Source organism: Canis lupus, chromosome X, assembly GCF_003254725.2.
Source record: "Canis lupus dingo isolate Sandy chromosome X, ASM325472v2, whole genome shotgun sequence".
In the NCBI taxonomy this organism is placed as follows: Eukaryota; Metazoa; Chordata; class Mammalia; order Carnivora; family Canidae; genus Canis; species Canis lupus.
Window position 1 is genome coordinate 31479338 of NC_064281.1, and position 25242 is coordinate 31504579.

General features: G+C 39.3%; 1 pseudogene; it reads right to left on the reverse strand.

Moving 5' to 3' along the window:
- Window positions 1-14280: 14280 nt before the first annotated feature.
- Window positions 14281-16514, reverse strand: LOC112655447 (60S ribosomal protein L6-like; annotated as a pseudogene).
- Between the last annotated feature and the right edge of the window lie 8728 nt (window positions 16515-25242).

The window sequence follows — 25242 nt, forward strand, 5'->3', positions numbered from 1 at the left end:
ATACCATACACCACTTAAACAATAGAAATGTATTTCTTTTAGTTTTGGAGTCTAGGGAAAGCAAAGGTCAGGGTGCTGGCAAGGTAGAGTTGATTTGAGATCTCTTCTCTTGGCTTGCAGGCAGCCGCCATCTCACTGCAAGCTCATATGACCTATTCTTTGTGCAGAGAGAGAGAGCAAGCTTTCTGGTATCATTTCTGATAAAGGCACTAATCAGGTCATGAGGGACCCATCATCTAACTTTAATTACTTCCCAAAGGCCCCATCTCCAAGTACCATTACATTTTGGGTTAGGGCTTCAACATATGAATTTTAGGGTGACATAAATTTTCAGTCCATAACAGTCTCTTATATGATTGATTCTGTACCCAATTTATAAGCCTCCCTCATCTTTATTTAAATCAGTTTCAATTTACAACTCAATGGGTTTGATAACACCCAGTTTACATGAGCAGCTCAAGTCTCTTGGCCACTTTGTATCTAGGTGCACAGTCTTTATAGGGGTCTAGTAACACACCAGGAGCTCACCTGGGGGGCTTTTTTCAGAGAAATAGTTGTTGTATTGAATATAGTATATTTTCAGAACTCTAGGGCTCTGCTCTACAACCTTCCTATCGGGGTTTGCCAGAGACTTCACACAGTATTGTTATCCACACTGGATACCTCTGGCATCAGCAGATCTAAGTCATATGGCCCAAGTGTTAATGCAACTTATTCTTCACACTGGGCTTGTGAAAAGCTCTCTCTCAAAATGGGCCCCACTCAAAACAGATATGAGTCATCACATATATGGATAGCAGCAATGTCCCCAAGTGTTTTTTATATATATATATATATATATATATATATATATATATATATATGCAACAAACAACATATAGTGCTTTGTCCTCAGTAGCTAGAATACACAGAAAGTAGCACTGGCCCATTTCACCAGCACTTGCACTGCTCTACTTGTAGGATCTTTAACTCTGCCAGATTACAAGCTCTAGTTTCCAGAGGGGGAATAAACTTAACAAGGGACACTTGAAGAATTCCCCTGAATTGAAAGGTACAGGGCAGCCCGGGTGCTCAGCAGTTTAGTGCCACCTTCAGCCCAGGGCATGATCCTGGAGTCCTAAGATCGAGTCCCACATCGGGCTCCCTGCATGGAGCCTGCTTCTCCCTCTTTCTGTGTCTCTGCCCTCCCCCCTCATGAATAAATAAATGAAATATTTTTAAAAAAAAGAAAGGTACAACTACCACATTTCAATTTGAGACTCCTATCAGTGGGAAAGCAAGCGAAGAGGTACTGAACTGGGCGATGGAATATACTTTGATGACTGTGAAGAGCAAGGAGGCTACTGTACGATAGGGGCAAAGGGGAGTGTACTTTGCACCCAGGTTTTTCACTGGGGAATTTCTTGTTGCCTCTATCCCAAGAACTGCTATAAATAGGAAGTATTAGAAATCCACCAGCTCAGTGAGTGAAAAGCTGCTAAGAGCATAGATCCTTCAGAAATGAAGTTGTGGTTCATCCTACCAGGAAAGCAACCCAGATGAGACTCAGTGTGGGCAGATGATGATGGAAATCTCTGAGTTCCAGTGAAAGAAAAGATGATGTATGTCTATTACAGCCTTGAGACCAGGTTCAACAGTAATCATAAAAGTACATTTTTAGAAGATTATAGCTGACAAGGATTGGGTTTTCACCTTCATGGTGCAACTAGATTGGAGGGGAACAATTAATTACCCTGCTTTTTTGTGCTTCCCCAGGTTCTCTTGGATCTATATGACCCCACAAGCACCGCTTAAAGACTTTCCCACCTGCTTATTGGACAGCCTCATCTATCACTTTCATGGACACATGTCGTAACACTACTAGCTGTCTCGACCTCTCAGGATGATACTAGGCTTCCCCATGGTCCCAGAGCAGGAGCCACCACAGCTTAGACACCCCAAGGCTGCACCCCAGAGAATCTATTGCACATCTCACCCCTTTGTAGTTGATATGATGTCCTGCATCATGAAATGGGTTTGACTTTCCTAGTGGTTACCTGGAAAAGCTCAGTGACATAGCCTGGGGGCTGGGGAAATTAATGTTCTGTGTGACAACCTTGAATCAGTGTTATACAGTCAACAAGATTTTGTTAATTCCTACTTATTTTCCTCTCCACACATATTCTTCTGAAGTAAAATGGCTTTATATAGCCTCTCAAGGGGCTGGCCCATGAGATCAAGCAAACAGCTACATTTTCTTATGAAACTGTGGCCAACTTGTTAAGACAGGCCGTTATCTTCACGTTCCTTTCTTTGCGTGTGTGCTTTCCTTTTTGTCTCAGCTCCTTCTCTGTCACATCACTTGCTTCCCTGGGATTTCACACTCCTCCTACTCCCTCTGCAATGAAACATTAGAATTTAAGCGTTGTTAGAAACTGTTTTCTAAGGAACTTGGACCCAGATAAGGATGTTTAATGATTCAGTGCATGTATGCAGTGCATTATATATAAGAGGAAATCCTGTAAAGGTGAGGGAGACTTCTTGTCATAAACAGGAACAAGAGGTCAATTGTAAGGAAAATCACGAAGAGAAATGAGGCAATGTGAGATGTGTGGAACAGAAGAAGAAAACAGAAACATGGACATCATGAAGGGGGGGAATTGCCAGATTTAAGCATTAAGCTTCCCTTGAGGTTTTTCTTAGGGGCACAGAAGGGTAATGAATTTGAAATATGAAACGAAGAGTCTTGTTGATAGAGAACAAATATGAATTCTCAGAAGAGAGGCAGCCTGTCAGGAATCTGTCTTCCTTCTTGCCCTTGAAGGTTTTTAGGAAAAGAATTCCATGCAGATATTTATATTACAATCAACACTGTTACTTGTTAAGATAAAACAGATAGGGGCATGGCTTGGCTGTTTACTCTCGCAGGGAGCCTGCTTCTCCCTCTGCCTATGTCTCTGCCTCTCTCTCTGTCTCTCATGAATAAATAAATAAGATCTTTGAAAAAAATAAAAATAAAAAATAAAGCTAAATGCAAATTTAAAAAAAGAAAAGTTCTTCGGGGCCAAAGTACAAATATAAATGTCTATTATCTTCTATATCATTGATTCTCAAACTTGAGTATATATCTAAATCATGGATTTATTAAAACATAGGTTGCTGGATCCCATATCCAGAGTTTCTAATTCAGTAGTTCTGAGGTGAAGCTGAGAATCTGAAATTCTAAAATGTTTCTAGGAGATACTTATATTGCCAAACTGGGAGCCAAACATTGGAAGGGTGATATTTTATCTGAATCTAAGACATCATTTTAAGATCTATGATTACAAGGAAAAAAGTAAGAAATTCTCTTACTGAATATCCATGGGAGACTGTCAGAAGAACAAATGTGAAGTTTAGAACCAAGACCATTCTAGAAAGATTTACAATGGAGGGCTAAAAATCATTTCCACTTCATTTCTTTGGTCATTTGAAAATTAAATTTTTTAATGGGTGTTTCATAAATAGCTAGCAGTTGCATTATGATTCTCTATAAAAATTTTATCCTATAGCAGTTTTTTTTTCTGCTACACAGGCATAAAGTAAATCTTTCTGGAAAACTATCTGGGTGGATTAGCTGAAATAACTTTTTAAAAACAGCTTTATTGAGTATAATTGGTATACAAAACTACACATTGAATGTACAACTTGATAGGTTTGGAGCTGTGCATACACCGTGAAATCATCACCACAGTCTAAGTAATAGACATATCTATCTTTTGGCTTCCTTCTGTTTCATGGAGGGGAAAAAGATGCTAAAGCATATATGTACCTCTTTTTATTTTCATGAGGCAAATCTGATGCCCTCAAGCATTTCTCTGAATATCTGCGGTGAGAAATCAAAGAGACATTGAAAAATTGCTGTTTGGAATTATCAAAGCATTAGCAGCTGTATTGTAGGATTGAATTTGTCTTAAAATATAGACTACGCAGGTTATGAGACAAATAGTTCTTTACTTCTATGATTCAACTGTATTAGGTGAAAATGGACTAGGCCAATGGTATGGATCTTGACTGCATATTAGAACTTTTAAAAGCTCCAAAATTTTGGCCTCATTCCAAATCAATTAAATCAGTCTGAGGATAAGATCCAGGCATCACTGTTTTTAAATTTTTTTTTTTATGATAGTCACACAGAGAGAGAGAGAGAGAGAGAGGCAGAGACAGAGGCAGAGGGAGAAGCAGGCTCCATGCACCGGGAGCCCGACGTGGGACTCCATCCCTGGTCTCCAGGATCGCGCCCTGGGCCAAAGGCAGGCGCTAAACCGCGGCACCACCCAGGGATCCCCAGGCATCACTGTTTTTAAAGATCCCCAATGATTCCTATGAGCAGATAGATGGAGAATAGTTTATCTAAAAAGAAAACATGTCATTCTTCTCAATGAAAATGTTACAAAGAGTCTGATTCTGGAGTGCCTGGTGTGGCTTAGTCCATTAAGCAGCTGCCTCCAGTTTGGGTCATGATCCCGGGGTCCCTGCTCATGGGGGAGTCTGCTTCTCCCTCTATCTCTGTCCCTCCCCCCATTTTCTGTCTCTCAAATAAATAACTAAAAATCTTTTAAAAAAAAAAAAAAAAGGCTGTTTCTAGCAGGACCAGAGTGCCATTTTGCATGAAATAAGGACAAGCTTTGACTCTTTTTGAAGGGAAAATTTGTGTTTCCTTAAATGAAAACAGCTTCACTAAATTTGTTGAAACACTTGAAAAAAAGACTCAAATAAAACATAAAAACCAAAAAATAAAGGAAAGGAGGGGAAAGCTGATGTTTGGCAGTTCCAAGATGATGCACGGCTGTGGCCAGGGTGACTGGGGAGACTGCATAGAGGAAATCGTGGGACCCTGGCCTTAATGATGTGGCTGGCTTCCAAAAGTGAATGTTGTGTCAGAGAAAGTGATGTTTACAGGTATAAAGAACATGATCTCCTGGGTGTTCTTCCATTTTAAGCAGATTTGTGCTCTCCCCTCTTTTTCTTCATAGCAGAACTTGATTTCAAAAAGGACTTCATCAGTCATTAATATGGGGTGGGGGTTTAATCCCAGAATGTTGGCTCTATAAAGATTATATGCATGGCCATCCCTATCTTAAAATTACAGAGGGAAACCTTTATCTGTTTTAAAGCGATCGTAGGGACGCCTGGGTGGCTCAGCAGTTGAGCGTCTGCCTTTGGCTCAAGGCATGATCCCAGGGTCCCAGGATCAAGTCCCATATTGGGCTCCCTGTGAGGAGCCTGCTTCTCCCTCTGCCTGTGTCTCTGTCTCTCTCTCTCTGTGTCTCTCATGAATAAATAAATAAAATCTTTAAAAAGAAATAAAGTAAAGCAATTGTAGTTGCCAATATGTACTATAAATGAATTTTGAGAGGAAAGAGAAAATTTCTCAAATCAGTTAGGATTTCTCATCAGTTAGGAAGTTCTATGTGTTAATTTTTTAAAATTATTCTTATGGGGTACCTGAGTGGCTCAGTCGGTTAAACATCTGACTCCTGATTTCAACCTAGGTCATGATCTGGGGGTCCTGAGATCAAGCCCCAGGTCAGGCTCTGCACTAAGCAGGGAGTCTGCTTGTCCCACTCCCTCTGCTTTTCCCTCTCCCTCGTCCTTCCCCTTTCTGCTCCTCCCCTTGCTAGCTCATTCTCTCTCTAGAATAAATTAAATCTTTAAAAGAATAAAACAAATATTATTATAAATAAAGAAGACTCATTCTCAAGATTATATATGGAAAATAGAACCAATAGAAAAGAAAGAATGCAACTATAAGAATAGCATCAGGTCAATTAAAGTCTATAATATATGAAGGCTTGAGAAAGTAATGTGAAAAACAAGAATAACTTACTTCTGAATTAAATTCACAGTAAGAATAAGGAAAAAGATAGTCTGATGTTATGATAATAGATTACAGAAAGGAAACATCTCATCTTATGTTCCTTATGGTTTTTTTTCTTATCGAGTGATTATTAAAAAGAAAATTGAAGAACAAACATATGAATTAAAAAGAAATTCTGGCTTCAGGCTGGTGAAGTGTTTCAAGGAGAACAGTATCCAGTTGAGGAATATGTTTTTAGAGTACTTGATGGATCTTTCCAAATATAGTTTCTTTGATGTGAAGTGAAATCTGGGTGGACAGCCTGCCTGTTCCTCTCCCAGTGCTCTACTGCCAAGTTGTCAGATTAAAAATGCACCTAAAGACTTGAAAGTATGAGAATTGTTTGAAAAATCAAATTTATTTTTAAAAGATTTTGCTCTATTGAGGAATAATATGTAATGAGGTTATCAAAGAAGTTTTAATTTCTCTGAAGAATCAGAAAGATAGGGAAATTTGCCAGAATGTTAGATACACACACACACATATTTCCAGTTTTCAGTTTGGGAAAGAGAAAAAATGGTATGATCTACAGCCCGGTTACGGTAATATCATCAGAGAGTCAGCCATTATTATGGATAAATAATAGGATTTTTAAATACTGTCATTTTTTAAAATAGACTTTTTAAAGTGAGCCTTAATCACAAGAATCTTGTATAGATTCACTAAGAATAAAGTATAAAAAGTCGGGCAGCCCGGGTGGCTCAGCGGTTTAGCGCCGCCTTCGGCCCAGGGCGTGATCCTGGAGTCACGGGATCGAGTCCCATGTCGGGCTCCCTGCATGGAGCCTGCTTCTCCCTCTGCCTGTGTCTCTGCCTCTCTCTCTCTCTCTCTTGAATAAATAAAATCTTTAAAACAAAAAACACAAAAGTCCCATCTCCGTGAAGCCTCCCCTGGCCACTCAGCTCTCCATACTGACACTTAATATCCTCTCTTTAATTTTTATCTCTTTGGCACTTAGCACCACTTAATACACTACACACGTTAATTTAAATTCTTATCTGTGTACATTCCCACCAGCATGTAAACACCATAATTTTCTTTTTAGTTTTATTTATTCACGAGAGACAGAGAGAGAGAGGGAGGCAGAGACATAGAGGGAGAAGCAGGCTCCATGCAGGGACCCTGATGTGGGACTCGATCCCGGGACCCCAGGATCATGCTCTGAGCCAAAGGCAGGCACTCAACTGCTGAGCCACCTGGGCGTCCGGCGCCATAATTTTTATCTGTTTTGTTTCCTGCTGTGTTCCCAGTGTTTAGAACAGTGCCCGGCAGAGTGGGCGATCCATACACATCTGTCAAAGGAACAGAAGAAATGATAGAAGTCCACAATGGGACCAGCCATATTTAGTAAGCACTCATTAGGAGCCTGGCACAGAGCTAAGCACTCTGTATGCTAATGTGGCCCTGAGTCCTCATGACAACTGAGCCACAGGTAACAAGGAAGGACACCAAGGCTCACAGAAGTCAGGTAACTTGCTCAAGGTCACACAGCTGGTCAGTGCTGTGTCCACGATAATGTTCAAGGGTTCCCAGGGCCACCATCGGCCAGCTCACTCAATCAAAAGCATGTCTCCCCTCACTCTTCTCATCATCCTCAGCTTAATTAGAGGGGTGATGCATGTGTCTTCCAGGGAGAACAAGCTGTTGATCTTGATTCCTTTAGAGGGGCAGATTGAAGGCATTTTCTAGCATGGATTTCGTAGATTTTACTTGGTGCTGCATCTCAGGGAGGTGAGGACCTTTGGGTTGCCATGGTAACGGAGAGCAGGTGCTTGTAAACTCATTTCCTGTGCAGCAATGATCCCTTCTCCTTAGTTTTAGCTGGGAACCAATCTGGTAACTTGTTACCATGTGGCAGCCACCAGTGCTCATGGTTCTGTTTAGCCCTGTGTCTGATTTTTTTCTTTTCTCTGTTTTATTTTGAAAGTTAATTAACCATGTGACAGAAAATTTTGGAAAAAATAAGAGAAAATTCATAATCCCTCAACCCAACACCACATCATCATCATTCATTCTTCCTTTTATTATTGAGCTATAACTCATAGGCTATAACATTCATCATTTTAAAGTATACAAATGAGTGAATTTGAATATATTCAAAGTATTTCTGCAGGGTTCTGCAAGCGTCAGCACTATCTAGTTTCAGAATATTTTCACCACCTCAGTGAGAAACTCTGTACACATTAGCAGCCACTCCCCAGTCCCCACTTCTCAAAGCCCCTGGCAACTGTGAATCTACTTTCTGTGTTTACAGATTTGTCTCTTCTGGACATTTCACACAGATAGATCATACACCATGTGGTATTTTGTGACTAGCTTCTTTAGCATATTTTAAAGATTCATTTATGTTGTAGCATGGGTCAGTACTTCATTCCTTTTAATTGTCAAATATTCCATTATATGAATAGGCCACACTTGTTAACCATTCCTCAGTTGACAGACATTTGGGTTCTGTCATTCACTGTGATGTTCATTTTTTAGAGAGCAATTCTGACTCTGCCATCTATTAGCACTTTGGCATTGGGAAAAAGTTTTCATGTTTGTTTGTTTGTTTAAAGATAATGTATTTGTTTATGAGAGACACAGAGAGAGGGGCAGAGACATAGGCAGAAGGACAAGCAGACTCCCCATGGGGAGCTAGATGCAGGATTCAATCCTGGGATCCCAGGATCATGCCCTGAGCTGAAGGCAAACACTCAACCACTCAGCCACCCAGGCATCCCAAGTTCTCATGTTTGTAAGACAAAATAAGTCTCTTCAATTCTTAATGATACTAGTCCTGATTTCATAAGATTTTTTTAACTTTTTCCCTATTTTTTATTTCTGAGGATTAAATGAAATAAAATATACAGACAGTTTAGTGTGTAGTGGATTCCCAGGAATATTTGTGTCTCCTCATACATTGTCTTCTTTTCCGTTATATTGTTCTCTGCCCCGCCACCCAACAAATACCATGGTTCCTAGTGAGTCCTCTTAGACATATGTTCGATTTTTTAAATTTTCACAAAGAAATAAGTAATCAGTAGAAGGACAGTGCTGGCATACAAAAGATGAAATTCTCCCCATGACCTTGGTTTACCCAAATGCCATTCTCTTACAAAACCTCTGCGTCTCTGCATTGTTATTGCTGAGGACACAGGGCATCTCTGTGTCTCAGAGCCAAAGCACCACCTGAAGCTCATGGGCCCATCTTGCCTACCTACACAAAATTCAGAATCACCATTCCCTAGAAGTTATTTACATAAACAATTCCTCATGTCCTCTACTCTCTGTTCAATCTATTCAAAAGCTCTAAAAGCTAGTATCTCAGCTCTTTCCCTTATTAGCTGTATGAACTTCAATGTCTTTGTTTCCACATCTATAAAATACAGATGATAGCAGATGTAAGTTCATAGCTGTTGTTAGGATTAAATGAGATAACACACAAAAGTGCTCCACAACATAGTTGGCAAACTATGCAAGGAATGAATACCTGAGGCCTCAGAAGAGAATAGAAGGAAATTCTTAATTGCCTTCTCTCACTATTCACCCTTATTTTCTTTCACTTACAGACTATTTTGCCCACTTCTATTCCTCTTTATTTTTCTACACAGAAAGGGAGTAATTTCTTGTTGAACCCTTAGACCATTCTCCAATTTTTAGTCTCTAATCATTTCCTGTATTATATCATACACACACACACACACACACACACACACTCACACATACATGTGCTGCCCTATCTGGCATTGTATTTTATACTATTTGATATTGTCCCATAAGTTTGGTTTTGTACTAAGAAAATCTGTTCCTTGGTGCACCTGGGTGGCTCAGTCAGGTAAGTGTACGAATCCTAATATCAGTTCAGGTCATGATCTCAGTGTCATGAGACTGAGCCCCACATTGGGCTCCACACTCAGCAGGGAGTCTGCTTGAGATTCTCACTCTCCCTCTCCCCCTCTCTCTGCCCCTCTCCCACTCACACACTCTCTCTCTAAAATAAATAGATCTTGAAAAAATCTTTCCTATTCATTCTTAACTAGCCAGTCACCTTTTGTTGAATAGTTTATTGTTTTACTTTTATAATTGTTATTATGATGAATATCCTTGTAGCTAGTTTGTGCACATTCATAATTATCTACTGAGACTAAATTGTCAGATTCTAAATTTCTTAATAAGGGGCACATACATTTTTAAGGCTTTTTTTTTTTATTTTTAAGGCTTTTGATAACACATTGAATTGCCTTTCAGAGAATTTGTACCAGTGATCAACAAATATGACGTTGTAGGGATCCCTGGGTGGCGCAACGGTTTGGCGCCTGCCTTTGGCCCAGGGCGCGATCCTGGAGACCCGGGATCGAATCCCACGTCGGGCTCCCGGTGCATGGAGCCTGCTTCTCCCTCTGCCTGTGTCTCTGCCTCTCTCTCTCTCTCTGTGTGACTATCATAAATAAATAAAAATTAAAAAAAAAACAAATATGACGTTGTAATATCTGTCTTGTTCATCACCCACCAAAAAGGGAGCAATGAAGTATTTGCTGTTTTTATAGGCAAATGTAATAAAATTATAACATTATTCTATGCTTAATAATTAATATTGAATATATCTTCATATGCTGATTGTGCATTTGCATTTATTCTGTCAGGAATTGTCTTTCTTTTTTTTTTTTTTAGATTTTTATTTACTTATTCATGAGACACAGAGAGAGAGGCAGAGACACAGGTGAAGGGAGAAGCAGGCTCCATGCAGGGAGCCCAATGTGGGACTTGATCCTCAGACCCCGGGGTCATGCCCTGAGCCAAAGGTAGATGCTCAACCACTGAGCCACCCAAGCTTCCCTGTCTATCATTATTAAACACATTTTTTCATTGGGACATTTTCTCTATCCTTTTTTTTTTCTAATGGATGTTAAAGATACTGAATACTGAACTCTTTGTTGGATATCATGCTGGCTTCTCTAGAAGAATCAGAGAATCAATATGTTGGAGATTGATTGCTACCTTCGTTCTAAGGATTGTAAATAAGTTGTTCACAGGACAGGGTAAGGTATGTGTGAAGCACTCCCTAGTCAATAATTTTAGATCTGGAAAGAAAATGGCTGTTAACAATACAAAGCAAGATAACAGATAATTTCAAGGGAATTTTTTTCTTTTTTTAAAGATTTTCAAAATTTATTTATTTGACAGAGAGCGCACAAGCAGGCGAGTGGTGGGCAAAGGGAGAGGGAGAAGCATTCTCCCTGCAGAGCAGGGAGCCCGATGTGGGACTTGATCCCAGGATCCTAGAATCATGACCTGAGCTGAAGGCAGACACTTAACCAACTAAGCCACCCAGGTGCCCTCAAACAAAATTTTTATATGAGTGAATTTTGACTTAATTCTCTGTTACTATAAATACTTAACACCTTGTAGGTTGCCATGCACTGTTCTTGGCACTGGTTGTCTTTAAGGAGGATATCAGTCAAGGTCACTCCATTTTTTTGAAGCTTAATTCTACTAGATGCTCATAGTCCTCAGTGTTCACATACTTCCTGCTCTATATCCTGCCCCAGTTTAATGATATCTCTCTGCCTTGGGTCACAGCCTCATAGAATTTTTTTTTTAATTTTATTTATTTATTTGAGATAGAGAGTGAGCACAAGTGGGGAATGGGGCAGAGGGAGAGGATGAAGCAGGCTCCCCGCTGAGCAGAGAGTCCCATGCAAGGCTCTATCTCAGGACCTCGGAATCATGACCTGAGCCAAAAGCAGATGCTTAACCGACTGAGCCACCCAGGTGCCCCAGAATTTTTCTTTATGATCTTGAACTCAACACTAAATCCAAACTATAATTTGCCTAGAAGAGTCTTGCATTTGAAAAACAATTCATTCAGCAAATATTTATTGAGCCCCTGCTGTATTCTAGTCTCTTTATTAGCCCCTCTTTGAACATGAATTCATTCCCACAGGGCCATCTACAAAATAGTATTTTCACCCAAAGGACACTGGTTGAACAATTAAGCTAAGCTGGTAAAAGAGATACTCAGATCATGCAAAGAGAGGAGCAGAGGAGGGTAAACTTTTTACAATTGTTTTTTAAGCCTCCTTACTTGGCATTACTCTATTTCACAATGGATTTCATAGCCCATGATGCCATATGTCTTTTTGAGCTGGAAGGCATGATGGCTATGATCAGTGACAGAGGAAACAAATGAAAGATTCTTTCTAAAGTCAAAGAGGATTATGCCATTCCAAAACAAACAGGAGATCCAAAACATTCAAATGGCATTTGTTTAAGCTATTATGCTTGCCTGGTGTACAAAAAAGGCAGTTGTTGCCAATAGGCTTATTAATCCCTTGCCTGAGACATTAACTTGAGGAATCATACTGTTACCAATCAAGTATCCATCTTGAAAATGTCTCCCCTGCACTGAAATGGTGGCATATAATACTGCAGGCTAAACTAATTCCATTGGCATTTCAAGTTCTGAAATCTGCTATATAGTAAAATTTTGATCCCAGCTTCTGTCCTCATAGAAGAGTTGATGAACCAGGAGCTTTTCTAATAATAGAGAACACCACATAAAAGGAGTATTTACCACATAAGTTCTACTGCTAATAGGAGAAAATCACTATGGATAAATAGAACTCTCTTATCATTGATATTCAAGAACTATCTACCTGCTTTACGTGGTGAGGCTGTAATAAATTTGTGTTCCTTTCAATTTATGTAGGATGCTTTCCTAAGAGTAAAAAAAGTTACTTGGTATCCAAGTTTTTCTAACAATCATGAATTTTGGCAGATTGTGAAATCATGTGGTATTTGTCTTTCTCTGACTGATTTATTTCACTTAGCATTATACTCCCTAGATCATCCATGTCTTTGAAAATTGCAAGATTTAGGGATCCCTGGGTGGCGCAGGGGTTTGGCGCCTGCCTTTGGCCCAGGGCACAATCCTGGAGACCCGGGATCGAGTCCCACGTCGGGCTTCCGGTGCATGGAGCCTGCTTCTCCCTCTGCCTGTGTCTCTGCCTCTCTCTTTCTCTCTCTGTGACTATCATAAATAAAAAAAAAAAAAAGAAAGAAAAAAAAGAAAATTGCAAGATTTCATTCTCTTTTAATGGCTAAATAATATTCCATTACACAAACACACACACACACACACACACAACTACAAACATACCACATATGCTTTATCCATTCACCCACTCTTGGTTGTTTCCATATCTTGGCTACTGTAAGTAATGTTGCAATGAATGTGTGGGTGCTTTGATCTTTTCAAATTAGTGTTTTCGTATCTTCAGATAAATACTCAGAAGTGGAATTGCTAGAATATGGTAGTTCTAATTTTAATTTTTTGAGGAACCTCCATAATCTTTTCCATGGTGGCTGCCTCAATTTACATTTCCACCAAGAGGGCTCAATGGTGCTCTTCCTCCACATTCCTGTCAACACTTGTTACTTCTTTTATTTTTGTTGACAGCCATTCTAACAGGTTTGAGGTGATATTTCATTGTGGTTTTGGTTCATATTTTCACTATTTGATTAGTGATGTTGAGCATCTTTTCATATACTTGTTGACCATTTGTACATCTTCTTTGGAAAAATGTCCATTCAAGTCTTCTGATCATTTTTTAACTGGATTGTTTTTTCCATCACTTTACTTTTAATCTACATGTGTCTTAACATTTAAAGTGGTTTTCTTTAAAAAAAAAAAAAAGATATTATTTATTTATTTATTTAAAAGGCAGAGGGCAGAGGCAGAGGGACAAGCAGGTTCCCCATGGAACAGGGAGCCTGATGTGAAACTCAATTCTAAGACCCCTGGATCATGATCTGAGCTGAAGGCAGATGCTTACCCAACTGAGCCACCCAGGTGCCCCTAACGTGGTTTTCTTATAGACAATGTACAGCTAGGTCTTATTTTCTGAGCCACTCTGACAGTCTCTGTCTTAATTGGCATATAGTTGGATTAATATCTATCATGTCTGTTACGGTTTCTATTTGTTGGTTTCTTATTTTTGTCTTCCATTTTTGTGTGCCTTTTGTGATTTTAATTCAGCATTTTATGTGATTCTTCTTTCTTAATATGTAGATTTACTTTTTTACTGTCTTTAGTGGTTGCCCTAGAGTTTGTACTATATATTTACGATCAATACAGGTATATATTCAAATAACACTACACTGCTTCACATGAAGTACAAGTACCTTACAAAAAAAATATTCTTGGGGTGCCTGGGTGGCTAACTAGTTAAGCATCAACTCTTGATTTCTGCTTAGGTTATGATCTCAAGCACCACATTGGGCTCCATGTTCAGTGGGGAGTCTGCTTGGGATTCTTTCCCTCTGCCTCTCCCTGCCATGCATGCATGTGCATGCTCTTTTTCTCTAAAATAAATAAATCTTTAAAAAGAAAAAAATATTCTTTTTTAATAATGGATCAATTATTTAATTAGGCTCTTTGTAAGAAATTTAGAATACCGTTTGTGAGGGTAAACTCCATCTGTGAGAGAAAACACAGAGCAGAGGTATCCCTGGAGCTGAGGAACAGCTTTGATTTTTGGCAGAATTTGTGAGTCCACAGATTTCTGGTCAACCTTACACTGCTCTGTAATCTCTTATTTCTCTTTGTGTCGGAGATCTCACTTTCCTGGTGTCTGGGTTTACAATTTCTTCTTCTTGCAGTTAGCATCAGTGAAATGTTTGGGGATTTTCACACCCCTGATACAATTTTGGTGGAGGTCGCAATGACAAATTTGTGTTCTGTTCTGTGTGGAAGAACTCTATTGGGGATTAGAGGCCATTTTACAGGTAGCAAGCCACTGTCAAACTGCTTCAGGAAAACCACTCTCTTGCCTCTGTGGCTCCCAGTGAGGATGATCAGAATGGTGCCAGGAGTGATGCCATTTCCAGTTTTCTCACATGCTAACTGAACATTTTTTTACTGTGACTTAACAGTTTTCAAGATACATCTTCAGTAGGATAAAACCTAGGCGTTTTATGGTTTAATCACTCAGTTTCCATTGATCTTGTCACCACCAACTGGTTTCCTGACAGTAGCAAGAACTTTCTACTTTTTCTTTTCAATCCTGGATTTGGCTGCTGAATATTTCCTCTTGTATATAGCCTTTCTAAAATATATAGCCAATTGGGAATACCTGCCAATTTCTCTGACTAGGACAGGGTTTTGGCTGCTATGGGGCTGCTGCTTCTTGGCATTTTAGCCTTAGGATTACCCTTCTTAATTTTGCCACCAGTATCAGCCTTCTTGGCTTCAGGTATCTCCTTGGTATTTGACTTAACCAAATTTCTTACCTGCCACCTTGCAGGATGGGAAGAAAAACGAAATGTTCTTAATTCCTCCCTCCAGTTCCTTGTATAACGGAAGTCATTTCACTTCACTTATACGTAAGCTTACATGATGGTACGTGTGTATATTTGCATACATAGTCAAATACACTGTTGCTATTATTATTTTTAACTGTTTTTCAAGAAAATCATAAAAAATGTTTAAAATAGAAGTTTTTATTTTACCTTGAGGAGCTGCCAAATTGTTTTCTATGGTGGTTGCATTATTTTACATTCCCACCAGCAATGCACAAGGGTTCTAATTCCTCTATAATCTCACCAACATTTGAAGTTCTCCTTTTTTTTTTTTTTTTGTATAGTAGCCATTCTAATGGATGTGAAGTAGTATCTCATTGTGGTTTAGATTTGCATTTCCCTGATGACTACGGATTTTTTAAAATTTATTTAAGAGAGACAGAGCACAAGCAGGGAGGAGGGACAGAGGGAGAGGGAGAAGCAGACTCCCCATTGAGCAGGCAACCTGATGAGGGGCTCGATCCCAAGACTCTGGGATCACGATCTGAACCAAAGGTAGGTGCATAACCAACTGAAACACCCAGACACCCCAACTATGGATACTGGTTGAGCATCTTTTCATGTGCAATGTGGGCCTTTGTGTATTTTCTTTGGAGAAATGTCCATTTAAATCTTTCATCAAGCTTTAATTTAGGTAGGTTTTTTTGCTTTTGAGTTCTAAGAATTCTTTATATATACTAGATATTAATTTCTCATCAGATATAAGATTTGCAAATATTTTATCCCATTTTATGACTTCACTCTCTTGATACTATCCTTTGCTATACAATAATAGTTGTTCATTTTGCCTGAGTCCAAATTATCTCTTCCTTTTTCTAAAGCTGTGCTTTGAATGTCATACCCAAGCAAATCTATACCAAATCCTGAATCATGAAGTTTTCTCCCACTTTCTTCTAAGAGTTTTACAGTTCTAGCTGTTACATTTAGGTCTTTGACCCATTTTGAGTTCATTCGTGTATATGATGTAAGAGTCCCACTTTTTTTTTTTTTTGCATGTCAATATCCAGTTTCCTCACACCATTTTATTAAAAGACTGTCTTTCCCCTATTTAATGGTCTTAGCAGCCTTGTCAAAAATTATCAGACCATATATGAGAAGGTTTATTTCTGGGTTTTCTATTCCATTGATATATCTGTCTTTTTGCCAGTACTGTTACCGAACAATGTATTATGGCTGCAAACTCAGGAATGAACCAGCAAGCCCTGGAACTGCTGTGGCCAACTCCTCCATCCAGGGAAATCCTGAGAAGGCTGGACAAATTGAAAGCATGGGTCTTGGCTGGGCTTGCCAACATTGTTGCCCAACAAACTCAGATGAACTCATCACAAGAGAAGCCAATAACTCAAGAGGTAAGAATTTGGAAGAAAGAAAGGGAGAAATTTATTTTGGGTGCTGGCAGATAGGGAAAGTGGTGGCTCAAGCCTTAACAACTGACCTCTCCACCTTTAAGATGGACACCTAGTATTTTATAGGCAGGGGTTCAGGGGAGAACATGCAAAAGAGCAGGTAGAGAGTGTATGATCATGAATGGGGGGCCAGTTGTGTTCAGCAGTGATCATGGGCTGGGAAGGTGACATGTGGGGTGGGACCTTCTAGGCATTCCATTGTTATCAGGACTTTTCTGGTCTGGTGATTGGAATGTTCCAGTCATTGTCAACACCTCAAGAAACTGTGGTAAGAAATAACTGTCAGGGTCTACAGTGAAGCAAGAGGGCTCACTAATGGTACCATATTGTTTTGATTACTGTAGCTTTTTTTTAAGTTTTGAAATTAGGAAGGCTAAATTCTTCAAATTTTTTCTTTTCAACATTGTTTTGGCTATTCATGTTCCTTTGAGATTATATATATATTTTAGAATGGGTTTTTTTTTTTTTTTTGAAAAAAAAATCAGGGGGTATCAGTAAGGATACCACTGAATCCTTAGATCTCTTTGGGTACTGTTGTCATCTCAACAGTATACATTTTTTAATCCATGGGCATAGAATGTCTTTCCATTTATTTAAGTCTTCTTCAATTTCTTTCAGCAATATTTAGTACTTTTCAGTATATAAATCTTTAACCTCTCTGATTAAGTTTATTCCTAAGTATTCCATTCCTTTTGGTGATATTTTAAATGGAATTTTTTTTCTTAATTTCCTTTTCAAATTGTTTGTTATTGGTATAGAGAAACACAACTAATTTTTGTTTGTTGATTTTGTGTTCAGAATTTGTTTACTAGATCTAATGGTTTTTTGTGGCATATCTAAGATTTTCTACATATAAGATCATGTCATCTGTAAAGAGAGATAATTTTACTTTATCCTTTAGAATTTAGATGTCTTTTACTTCTTGCCTTTTTTGCTGATGGCTAGAACTTCCAATTATATGTTGGATACAAGTGGCAAAAGCTGACATTCATATTTTGTGCTTAATCTTAGGGGGAATCTTCCTGTCTTTCACCATAGAGTATTTTAGCTCTGGGTTTTTTAATACATAGTCTTTATCATTTCAAAGAAATTTTTTAATCTCTTTTTTGAATGTGTTTATCATGAAATGGTATTGAGTTTTGGCAAATGCTTTTTTCTGCATGTGTTGAGATGATTATGTGGGGTTTTTTCCTTTAACCTATATTACATTGAATTTTTATACATGGAATGATTTTGCGTTCTAGAAATATTAATCAGTCACAGTGTATATTCCTTTTAATATGGTAGTAAATTCTGTTTCATAGTAATTTGATAACGATTTTTGCATTAGTATTTTTATAGACATATAATTAACATACCAGGTTACATTAGTTTCACATGTTAAAACATAATGATTCAACAATTTCATGCATTACTCAATACTCACCACAATAAATGTAGTCACCAAAAAAAAAAAAAAAAAAATAAATAAATGTAGTCACCATCTGTCACCAAAGTTATTATAGTATTATTAACTATATTTCCTGTGCTGTACTTTCATCTCAGTGATTTATATATTTTATAACTGTAAATTTGTACTTCTTAATCCCCTTCACCTGTTTTGCCCATCACCCTACCCATCTCCCCTCTGGCAATCACCTGTTTATTTTCTGTATTTATCAGCCTCTTTCTGTTGTTTTCGTTTGTCAACAGATATGCTTTACAAAAAAACAAAATGTACCCTTCTAGAAGTAGACTCTGTCCTGAGATTCTCTTAGAGAATCCCAAGTATTCAGGACGAACCATAAAAATCATTATATTTGAATCAGTGAGGGTGACAGAACATGAGAGACTCCTAACTCTGGGAAACAAACAAGGGGTGGTGGAAAGGGAGGTGGGCGGGGGGGATGGGGTGACTGGGTGATGGGCACTGAGGGGGGCACTGGACAGGATGAGCACTGGGTGTTATGCTATATGTTGGCAAATTGAACTCCAATAAAAAAAATACCAAAAAAATCATTATACTTGAATGATTTTGACCTAGCAATTGGCTGTTTTTTCTTTTCTTTTTTTTTTTTTTAAGATTTTATCTATTTGAGAAAGAGACCATGCGATGGAGGAGGAACGGGGGAAGGGGGAGTAGCAGACTCCCCACTGAGCAGGGAGCCCAACGTGCCGCTCCATCCCATGACCCTGGGATCATGACCTAAGGAAAGCAGATGTTCAACCAACTGAGACACCCAGGTGCCCCAAAATGGTTGTCTATTATGATTGAATCTAATCCATTTCATCTATTTTCAAAACTTCAGAAAATAGTTCCAAATCTACCATCTCCAATGTTCCTCAAGATACTATTTTAGAAAACACAATAAAAAATGGGCTATGCTAGAAATGTGAGATCCCAAGCTGGGAAACAATGAATTGACATATTTTATAGGCCTGCGTGTGTTGGGGTATGGATCATTTAATGACATAGTGTGCTTTTAAAATAAATTTCCCAAATTCCACTTGGACAAACTTATATGACTTTGAATCATATATTACTTGAACATTATTTTAAACATGTGAATTTTAACGGAAAACTTAGCAAGATTCAATTCAAAACAACCTAACCAACTAAATGTCAGTTTTTAAATTAGAAAATGGTTACAGTCAGGCCTGGACTTCCTTCTGAGTTCTTTTAAAATATGAAATAATTCCATCCATTCCTTTTCTCACAAGCAATTGGGTTCCTTAAGGTATTTTGGGGGGAGGAAAAACAATTTCCCCTCTATTCTTCTAGGTTCTTGGCTGAGACCCTCCCCCCCCCACACACACACACATAAAAAGACAGATTAACAGGGGAAAAAATAGAAGTTTAATACCTCCTATATGCATGGAAGAGACCCAGGAAAACTAAGTAACTCCCTGAAATAGCCCAAGCCACCACCTTAAATGCCATCTCTGGCTAAAGACAAAAGAATATGTAGGGGGTGGGGAGTCTATTATTGCAGGCTTTCAGGAAAAGTACAGTAATCAAGGGTAAGGTTGTCATACCAATTTAGGTCCATGCCTTCTCCATTGATGGGAGTTTCTAGATTTGGAATGGTCCTTCTCTTCCTGGTACAGAGAGGGAAATACCCTTATAATTTCAAGTTTCTCTTGTGTAGAGACATTTCTCTTACAAAAGTGTAACTTCTACTAGGTTTTCAGACCTTTTGGCATGTCTGCTGTTTCTTAAAAATAATCAGCCTAAAATAATCTTTATACCAAAGATGGGTATTTTAGGGTGGCAGATTCTGCTCCCCTTCCATTTCTTCCCTTGTTTTTCCTATACAGGTACATGAAAACAGTCTATTCTCAAAGAAGTGTTATGTCTCAACCATTTTCATTTAAATGTCTGCAGAACTATACACTGATTCCATGTGGACTCAAGCAAGCACAGCTTTTTCCTGGGAATTAAGAGTCCCTCTGAATCACCCTGTTCATTCCGGTAGTGGTTTCCTTGTTGACACAATTTTGTGAATCTCCACCCCCTGGTGTCAGCTATTGATGAAAGATCACACACTCTCTTCAGGTAGTAACATCAATGCCCTTGATATACTCTTCCCTTCCATGTTCACATACAGACTTTTGGTTAGTGGTCAGCCAGGACTAGGGATTGTGTCTGTAGTTACCATACACTCCCTGGATAGTTCAAAATGCCCAGTTCTCTCCTCCACAGCTAGCTTGATAAACCCATGTGGAGCTTACATAGGAATCTATTATTTCTGGTTGTAAGCATGAGAAAAAATTTGACTTATCAGAGGGAAGAGAAGGAGAAGAAGGAGAAGCATAAAATGGTACAGTCAGTCAGAACCCAATTACGCATGGATATTCACTAAATGCACAGTGGGGGTAAGGATCTAGCACAAGCCTTGCTACGTAGTGTGCTCTTTTGAATTTTGTACATTTTTACTAAAACATTATGAGGTTGATATGTTCACGCTGGTTTTACAAATGAAAAATACGGGGTTTAGAATGCTAAGTAACAGAGGGGCATTATTCGGAAGCATTTTTGAGGTTATTGATTTGTTCATCATCTGGACTGTGATGTGCTTTTACAGATACACACACAAATGTATCAACGCTTCCCAAACTGTTTTAAACCCAAATAGTTTATTTTATGTCAGTTGCACCTCTTACAACTGGAAAAAACAAACAGAATGCTACATAAAATGTCCAAAGTAGCACAAACAGGAAACAGTAATATCTTCTCACCTCTGAAGCATGTTCTTACTCCAGCAAGCCATGCTGCAGAGTCCTCTGGGAAGAAGTCATTACATAGCTGGCATGAAGGAGATGGAATGAAGGAAGATAAGAGGAATTTGGGTTGTTCTTAGATTAGCAACTCCTCCTGATATGCAAATCAACCTAAAAAAGAAAATAAAGCACAAACTATGGTATTTGGATTCCAAGTTGCCCGGGTTGAGCTTCTCTGTCACTGTTTCTGGCGGCAGAGATGCTGGCAGCACTGGCAGGTTCTCCCCTGACCCTGTGAGGTCTCCTCTCAAAGGGAAAATTCTGTGCCACAGCCTACAGGTCACAGCTTTAATATGGAGGCAGCTGCTAGTCAAGGGAGATTGAGGTGACTGTTGGATTTGGAAAAATAAATACTGCAAACACAAAACTGCTAAGCTGTAACCTCCTTTAGGGCTCTAGTTACGAATGTCTTACAGTTCGAACTCCCTGTGGCATCTACAAGATGTTCCATGATGAGTTTTAGAATAAATGATTGAACGACTTGTCAATTCTAAAAATTAAATCCAAGTTGCTCTTTTATCACTATATTTAGATTCCAAAGTTACAACACTATAGAAATGGCAAAATATTTAATTTGGAAAAAAAAGATAAATGAGTACTTAAAATGTGGAAATGATGTAAAGATTTCAATTACATTTGCTTCCCCTACGAGATAAAATTGTTTTATTTACATCACAATCAACTCGTCTCTGCAATGGCATTTTTTTTTATAAATTTTTTTTTTAATTTTTATTTATTTATGATAGTCACAGAGAGAGAGAGGCAGAGACATAGGCAGAGGGAGAAGTAGGCTCCATGCACTGGGAGCCCAACGTGGGATTCGATCCCTGGTCTCCAGGATCGTGCCCTGGGCCAAAGGCAGGCACTAAACTGCTGCACCACCCAGGGATCCCTGCAATGGCATTTTGCAATAAACCTCTGGCTTTTATTAGGGGCAGATTTATGTGCATTAGCAGACAAAATAGCATCACATTAGCTTTTAGGTTCTTCTTTTCCCACAAAACTGAACTCATCATAACTTATCTAAAGAAATATTACTCCCATTTTTGTAAATATTCATGATTAGTTGTATTTCCATATTGTCTGAAGAATAGTGGAAGTTTTAGACAGGCTAGCTACATCATACATTATAGGACATGGATCAAGTAAATCACGAGGTGTGCCAATATAATTTCAAAAACGGTAAGAAAATTTTTAAAAAATGGTAAGAAAATTTTATTTTCTGCTATCCCACTCAAAACTATTAGTTTAAATTAAAAGAAGAATCATTTTATTCCTTAGTAATGGAGACTCACAGAAATTTAAATGCTCTTTATTTTCAATGAAAGGCACACATTTTTTCTTGTCACTTCTCTAGGCCACATCGTGTTTGCTTGATAGATAATATCAATTTACTGGGTTTGGAGCTTTGAAGCTGTTAACTTTCAAAACCTCTCTCTTAGCAGACAAGTTCAATCAGTATAACGAACACAACGAGGCATGGAATTGTTATGTTGCATTATGCAGTGATATAATTTATTTCTCGAAACACCTAAAACTGAACAAATACATTTCTGAGGCACAAGAACATGTATTCTACTTTGTAGGCTAAGATTAATTTAGCATGACCAATAAGGTTTCAAAGTCATATTGGGAAAGTGCACCTGCCTAGATGGTGTGGGTATAAAGCTGATAATATTACAGGGAAGAGAGGATAGTCTGCAGAAGGTGGCACAACTGGGACCGAAATGGGGAATTCCATGGTAGGGAACCCATTGCTATGAAATTAGTGAGCCCCTTTTCTGTCTGTGCCGGGGGGATTCTCCATTCCCTGAGTTCTTTTGTTTTAGAAATGTACTGATGGTAGAGTTTGAACTTTTGATTGTTTAAAACAACACAAACAACAAAAAAGACGAGCTAATTGGGTTGTAAAAATCCATCAAATTGCTTCTACAATCCTTTGAAGAAAGGCTTAAACTTTGTTTTCTTTATTTGTTGTCTCTGTTGAATAGTAACAATATTAGGCTTCTTTATTTGTTGTTTTTCCTTTACCATTTCCCTGCAGTGAGATTCTTTCCAACTTAATCCTCTAATCTGTAATTAGCAGTGGATAACAACATCTTGATTCTCTCTCTCTTGGTTTGTTTTGCATACACAAAATGATGTGATTAGTAATATGCATTTAGTAATCCATTTAGAAAAATGTGGAATGTGGATGGATTTGGTTTATTGTCCTGCCTGGCTTCCCTATACTAATCCTCCCACCTCTTACCAAAGAGAGAAATTAAGGCAAAGATGATACTGAAATTAAGGCAAAGATGATACCCTTTTGATGCTGAAGGGGCCAGAATGTGTCCGGTGCAATGCAGTTTCGGGTCTCAGGCGGACCCTACTTGCATGGATGAAGCCCCCGAAGTGAGAAGGGAGGCGGGAAGGGAGAGGCAACGAGGAGAACCCGCTTCGGAAGCCTCGAGAACGAAGTGGCGCGCTCTAAGGGTGCCTAGCGCCCCGGGTCCCGGGTCCCGGGGTCAGCGAGAGGTCAGTGGAGGGCGCGCCCGAGGAAGCCGATTGCCACGGCCTGAGCTGCGGACCAGAGAAAGAGCTGGAAGAGCGGTGAGGACCGACCGACCGCGGGGGGTGACGCGCGGACAGGCCCAGCCGAGAGGTGCGAGCGCGCACGGACAGGCGGGCGCCCAGGCAGGTCTCTGCGGGCCGCGGCGCAGGGACTCGGGGCGGGGGGGAGGGGTGGGGGGGGGGGGGAGGGGGAGAGGGAGGGGGGCGGGGGGCGGGGGGGGCGCTCCCGCCGACGCCACCCTGTTTCGCCCTCACCCATTCAGCGGTCCCGGTTAGCGCACAGCTCAGGAGCCCCCAGAGCGTTAACCTTTCAAGGTCTAACGTGGCTCTCTTTAAGATTCTTTTTTTTTCTCTCTCTTTAAGATTCTAAATCTTAAAAAAAAAAAAAAAAAAAAAGATTCTAAATCTTTTTCTTTGGCTTCCTCTCCCTAACGAAAGAAAATTAAGCCAGTTAAAGTAAGAATCACACCAGGTATGAAAATATTAAACATATATATGAGCTATAATATATGTGTATATTTTTTATATATGATGTATTTGCAACATATACATGCATGTACATACAGTACATACATAAGAAAGCCCTATGTGAAAAGACTCTTGGTAAGTACCCCAGGTAAAATTAAAACACATGATAAAGGATTCTTCTTTCTTAGAGGAGTGTAAAATTTATATGGAAATGTACTTAAATACTTAAATTGAGAATTATGTGACAGGGTAGTGTGAATGATAACAGTAATTATTATTACAATAATATACATTTTTCTTTTTGTTTTTTAAGATTTTTTTTTATTTATTCATGACAGACACACAGAGAGAGGCAGAGACACAGGCAGAGGGAGAAGCAGGCTCCATGCAGGGAGCCCGACGCGGGACTCGATCCTGGGTCTCCAGGATCAGGCCCTGGGCCGAAGGCGGCGCTAAACCCCTGAGCCACCCGGGCTGCCCAATATACGTTTTTCTTTATAAATTGCCTTTGCTTATTCATATATCCATGGAAATATTGTTAACAGACTACCCATTCCTGAAAGGAGTGTAGTAACCATGAATATTTTGTGAAATATCTAGTTTTATTTAACAAGAATGAAAAAAACAAATCAAAATAAGGGCATCTTTTGTACCTTGCAAATTGGTGTAAAACCTTTTCAGTGATATTAGTTAACACAGGTTATCTGTTCCTCTACAGTTGTCCTGACTACTAGGACAAGTTCTAATCTTTTTTTTTTTTTTTAAGATTTTATTTATTCATGAGAAACAGAGAGAGAGAGAGAGGCAGAGACACAGGCAGAGGGAGAAGCAGGCTCCATGCAGGGAGCCCCATGTGGGACTCGATTCTGGGTCTCCAGGATCACGCCCTGGGCTGAAGGTGGCGCTAAACCGCTGAGCCACCCGGGATGCCCAAGTTCTAATCTTTAAACATCAGAACCTACAAAGGATCATAAAAAGAGGGTCTTCCATCCTTGTGTCACAATATACTGTGCAGATTATTGTAAATTCCTATAAGAAGGTCGCAAGAATGAGGGAAAGAGAAAGCATTCCTCAACATGGTTGTTACATTCTAGGAAAAGCTGAGAAGTAAAATGATTGTGGACCCAGGCAAAGAGGGAAGGAGCCATCAGTGAGGGACCAGGTCATCAGGAGTGTTATTACATGGGTTGCTCTGAGGCCATGCAGCCAGCTTGGCAGTCAGGTGAGGGGAGACTTATTCATTATGCAGGATCTTGATGTGTGGTGCACCAAGGCAAGGAAGCCAAAACGGAATGCAAGAGATATTCTTGAAACCCTTGTGTGCCTCGTCCTCAC